The sequence below is a fragment of the Microcaecilia unicolor genome, chromosome 5 (genome assembly GCF_901765095.1).
Source record: "Microcaecilia unicolor chromosome 5, aMicUni1.1, whole genome shotgun sequence".
NCBI lineage: Eukaryota > Metazoa > Chordata > Amphibia > Gymnophiona > Siphonopidae > Microcaecilia > Microcaecilia unicolor.
The window spans coordinates 152,244,006-152,250,005 of NC_044035.1; positions in this window are offsets into that span (position 1 = coordinate 152,244,006).

Below are 6,000 nucleotides of genomic sequence, written 5' to 3' on the forward strand. Positions count from 1 at the left end.
TTCGCCAGAGGGGGTTGCGCTGCATCCGGGGGGGGGGGGCGCGCTGCACCCGGGGAACGGGGCGCATCGGCGATCCGCCCCGGGTGTCAGCCCCCCTAGGAACGCCACTGAGAATTTGTCAGGTTTCTGATCCCCCTCCCATTGCAGCACACACCCACAGACTGCTCATACACATCTCCCCTCCCCCAACCCAGCTTGCCCTGTCCTCTGGTTCATGTGCCATGAGGAAGAAACAAGCGGCTGTGCATCAGACCACTTCTGCTAGCCTGGGCCCAACTGCTGTACAGAGTCCCGCGTGGCTCAAATAAGCAGTGGGCCCAGGCCAGCAGAGGAGGAGGAAGGGGTCTGATGTGTAGCTGCTTGTTTCTTTCCTTATGCCACATTATCCTGGAGGAAAACACAGTAATGTGGAGTTAAGGAGAGAAAGAATAAAGAGAGGTAGGAGCTGGGGGCTAAAGGGAGAGAAAGAACCTAGGTGGCAGGGAATTCTGGGGAAAGGAAAAGGGTTCAAGCTAAATCATGGTGGGGAGGATGGAACCTGAAGCTAAGTTGGACTGAGAGAGCTGGGCAAGCTGGAGAGCGATATTACTGATGAAGGAAGAAGCTGGGGGTGCAGTTAGGTCTTATGATTGGGGAAATTCTACACAAAACAATTAAAAAGATGCAGAATTTTAAATACTGTGCACAGAACTTCCAAAGGTTTTGTGCAGAATTTTTCATTTTGTACCAAATTCCCCCAGGAGTAATAGACAGGGTTCTTGCTGTTTGAATCATAGCATTAGTGCTATTGGTGTATCATGACATGTTCACTAAATGTATGTTGAGTTTGGATTTTCCTTAGGTTTTGCATTTCACAATGTGCCCAGTCAAGAGATTTATGTTACTGTTACTCCAGTGACATAGTAATCAGAATAATTGTATTGTGATTTCCATGGAGAAAGATCCTAGTTATGGTGTTCACTCGTTGGGGGGAGGTTAGACTTTTGTGGCTGCAGAGCATAGTTACATTTAACCTATAAGAACTGCTATTTTGCGAGGGTCATATATGCAGTGTGTCACGTAAGAGCATTGTCCATCTGGTGTGAACTAACTGAAAAAAGGTTGAGAATCAGTCCCACAGAATACAGCATTTAGAAAGTAAAACCTGCAGATATTTCCAAATTTATAGCCCAGATGTACTGATAGAAAATTCTCACTTATTGCCTTTAGTCATTGTGGTGGTGATCAGGGCCGCTGAGAGCCTGAGCCAGGCCTGGGGCAGGGCCGCCGCTGCTGCCACCCCCCGCCCACCACAGCTGTAACTACCTTGGCTGGCGGGGATCTGAAGGCCCTGCCAGCAAAAGAGGTATTCCTCCAGTGCTGCTCTTCTTCACTCTGCCGCATGGCCTTCCCCTGTGGCTGCTTTTTCTCTCACGTCGCACATGCTCAGTTTCAAAACCCCCGCCAGCCAAACCAGAGGCTCTGGCCCGAAGACCAGCCTCCAAGAGGGGCCCGGCACTGAAGTTTTCTCTCTCCTGCGCCTATCGGGACGCAATCACCTGGGTCCCGTCAAGAGCAGGAGAGAAAGACCCCAGCACCAGGCCCCCTTTAGAGGCCTGGGCCTGCCCCCCCCCCCCCCCCCCCCCCCCCCGCTCGGCAGCCCTGGTGGTGATAGTGAATGTTGCTCTTTGGAATGTGCCACCATTTTCATATTGTTGTGGTGCACCAGCCTCTTTTGGTTCCACAAAAACTTGTGCCAGCTACTTCTTTCTACTACTTGCTTGGGCTGGCACCACGAAATCAGCTATAGAGTGGGTAGCTTCTTTCTTTGGTCCAGCTGCTCTGGCTGGTAGCACCACACAGCTGTTAATAGAATCTAATTTGTTTCATGTGCAGCACAGGACATATTTGTTCTATACTGGAAAGATATTGTTGGGCGGGGGAGAAGAAAAATAGAGGAGGTAAAAGGAGGAACGGGAACCTGACTAAGAGGTAAAATATAAGACAGGGTCTGGATGTGGTGGGGGGGGGGGGGGTAGATGAATAAGAGGGAGATGATGAGAGGCAGATATTGATGAGGTCTGGGAGGCAATGAATACAGAGGCTGAAAATGGGCTAGAAAGTGAATGAAATTCAGGGAATAGGAGTCTGGAGAAAGAATAAGAGGGGTGGGGATGGAAGGAGAAGGGAGAAAAGTGTAGGAAGTAGAAAGCTGATAAGTAGGTGAAAGAGGAGACTGAGAATTGTGGGGAGAAGGAGGGATGAAATCTAGTTATAGGATCATAAAAGGCAGATGAGAGAAATGGAGACAAAAATGAAACAGAAGGATCAGTGTCAGAGTCAGGCATTATGAAGAAGACAGGACAGTGAAAAAAACTGAAAATGCAAATAAGATTCTGGAAAGGGACTCGGAGAAAAGCAACAAAAGAGGTAGTGAAGAGAGACCAGGACCAACCCAATTCAAACAATGAAATGGTCAGAAAACATGGATTCAAACAAATGTATTTTTGGTATTTAGAAAAATATAACATCAGCTCTGAAAATGTGCACTTCTTGTATTTTGTTCTATGCTGAAGGAAATGCATCTCTGTTTCTCTGGGATTTCAATACTCAAAGTCTGGTGTGTGTGTGTGTGGGGGGGGGGGGGGGGGGTTCCGTTTCATTTTCTGTCTACATTATGTTTCTGTGTTTTCCTTGTGTAACAGGGATGAGGGATTCAGTTGATATGTAGGTTCTGTATAGGAATCTGTAGCGGTCAGTCTTTTCCAGCTGGAAAAGAGCCTGTCACCCCCTATGCTTTAAGACCCGCACCCACGATCCCCTGGAGGTTTGCTGGTGTTCTAGAACATTTGCAATGCTAACTTTTCATTGGTAGGGTTAGTGCAGTTTGAGTCCTTTATTTGATGGTAAGCTTCTGAATGTCTATTTGCAAAGTTTTGTCTTACATCACACAGTGATAACAACACAGAGTTTGCATGTCAAGTTGTAAAATGAAACATTCTATTTTTGCTCTGTAGCTCTTGTTGGGAGAGTTTTATTGGTTGATCTGTGAATGAATAATTATGCTCTATGTAATTTACATACAATTAACTTCTCTGGGAGTAATTGTGCTCCTCATCCCAGGCCTCAGAGGTGTGCAGCTGGATCCTGGAGGCTGCCAGCGCCAGAGGGCTCAACCCTGGTGGGATTTATCTTTTGTGTGTGGTTTGACTCCATTAGACTGTTCAACTTTGGTTTCATGTGAATATATACAGTGGGGGAAATAAGTATTTGATCCCTTGCTGATTTTGTAAGTTTGCCCACTGACAAAGACATGAGCAGCCCATAATTGAAGGGTAGGTTATTGGTAACAGTGAGAGATAGCACATCACAAATTAAATCCGGAAAATCACATTGTGGAAAGTATATGAATTTATTTGCATTCTGCAGAGGGAAATAAGTATTTGATCCCCCACCAACCAGTAAGAGATCTGGCCCCTACAGACCAGGTAGATGCTCCAAATCAACTCGTTACCTGCATGACAGACAGCTGTCGGCAATGGTCACCTGTATGAAAGACACCTGTCCACAGACTCAGTGAATCAGTCAGACTCTAACCTCTACAAAATGGCCAAGAGCAAGGAGCTGTCTAAGGATGTCAGGGACAAGATCATACACCTGCACAAGGCTGGAATGGGCTACAAAACCATCAGTAAGACGCTGGGCGAGAAGGAGACAACTGTTGGTGCCATAGTAAGAAAATGGAAGAAGTACAAAATGACTGTCAATCGACAAAGATCTGGGGCTCCACGCAAAATCTCACCTCGTGGGGTATCCTTGATCATGAGGAAGGTTAGAAATCAGCCTACAACTACAAGGGGGGAACTTGTCAATGATCTCAAGGCAGCTGGGACCACTGTCACCACGAAAACCATTGGTAACACATTACGACATAACGGATTGCAATCCTGCAGTGCCCGCAAGGTCCCCCTGCTCCGGAAGGCACATGTGACGGCCCGTCTGAAGTTTGCCAGTGAACACCTGGATGATGCCGAGAGTGATTGGGAGAAGGTGCTGTGGTCAGATGAGACAAAAATTGAGCTCTTTGGCATGAACTCAACTCGCCGTGTTTGGAGGAAGAGAAATGCTGCCTATGACCCAAAGAACACCGTCCCCACTGTCAAGCATGGAGGTGGAAATGTTATGTTTTGGGGATGTTTCTCTGCTAAGGGCACAGGACTACTTCACCGCATCAATGGGAGAATAGATGGGGCCATGTACCGTACAATTCTGAGTGACAACCTCCTTCCCTCCACCAGGGCCTTAAAAATGGGTCGTGGCTGGGTCTTCCAGCACGACAATGACCCAAAACATACAGCCAAGGCAACAAAGGAGTGGCTCAGGAAGAAGCACATTAGGGTCATGGAGTGGCCTAGCCAGTCACCAGACCTTAATCCCATTGAAAACTTATGGAGGGAGCTGAAGATGCGAGTTGCCAAGCGACAGCCCAGAACTCTTAATGATTTAGAGATGATCTGCAAAGAGGAGTGGACCAAAATTCCTCCTGACATGTGTGCAAACCTCATCATCAACTACAGAAGACGTCTGACCGCTGTGCTTGCCAACAAGGGTTTTGCCACCAAGTATTAGGTCTTGTTTGCCAGAGGGATTAAATACTTATTTCCCTCTGCAGAATGCAAATAAATTCATATACTTTCCACAATGTGATTTTCCGGATTTAATTTGTGATGTGCTATCTCTCACTGTTACCAATAACCTACCCTTCAATTATGGGCTGCTCATGTCTTTGTCAGTGGGCAAACTTACAAAATCAGCAAGGGATCAAATACTTATTTCCCCCACTGTATTTATATGGTTTATGTATTTTCATGATTTTGTAATAAATTTATTCCGATTGTAGCTCTGAGGAAGGAGTTTTTTGGGGGGGAGGGAGGGATCAGGATGCCAGGGGCACCATCTCATCCCTCGTCTCAGGCAGCAGGTTGTCTTGGAATGCCCCTGCACTGGTCTATGAAGTGCTAACAACCACATTATCATTTTTGCTGCTACAGACTGGGGATAGGCAGTTCTTAACAACCGAGGAAATGTCAAGGACTGAGGAAATGTCTTCTGTTTCCTGTCATTGGCAAATAAAAGCAGGCAGGGTTTCATTTCCCAATAAGTGGTTTGCATATGACAGCCTCCTCCCCCACCCTGTGATCCAAATCCCCCCTTCTGGTCTCCCTCCCCACAGCCATCCTTCAAACCCCCTCGCAATGGGACCCCCCAACACACATATTCCTTATAGACCCCTGGGCTTACTTCAATCCTTGGTAGTCCTGCAGAGGATTGTTGGGGCTGGAACAATAGCCATTTGCTCCTGCTGCGGCTGTATCCAATATGGCGGCGATGACCTTTTGTATTGCAAGACTAGGAGGAAATGTCACAGCCACCATATGGAATACAGCCACAGCCATGGGCAGGACCAAATGGCATTGCTCCTGCCCCAGAGCTCCCCCGCTGGACCATTATACCTTGAGGAAGACCCAGGGGGCTTATGGGGAGTTGGGGGGGCACTACAAGAAAAAGAGAGGTGGGAGAGAAGGGGCCACTGCAAGGAGGAAAGGCCAGAATTGGAGGGGGGCTTGGGTCATAGGGTGGGGGCCAGAAATTTTTCATTTTTTTTACCTCTGTCCCTTCACAACAAAAAGGAAGTTCCTGTAAACAATACAGAAAATGTCACAAAATGAAAATTTCAGGCCAACCATCCCTACTACGGACTAACACAGTTACACCTTTGGAAACACTTTTGGGTCAATATTCAGCAATGGCAGAATGCTTTTTTTTTTTTTTTTCCTAATGCTGGCTGTTGTGTTCAAAAAAATACATGTATAGTTAGTGCCTCTGCTATTCAGCACTGAATATATGTGGCCAGCGTTCAGCACCAAGTACAATATTCGGTTGCTAGGGGAACAATTCTACAGCTGGGCACTTTCATTAGGCACCCTGAGGATGCACAGCGGGAGCCCATTCTAGGATGGC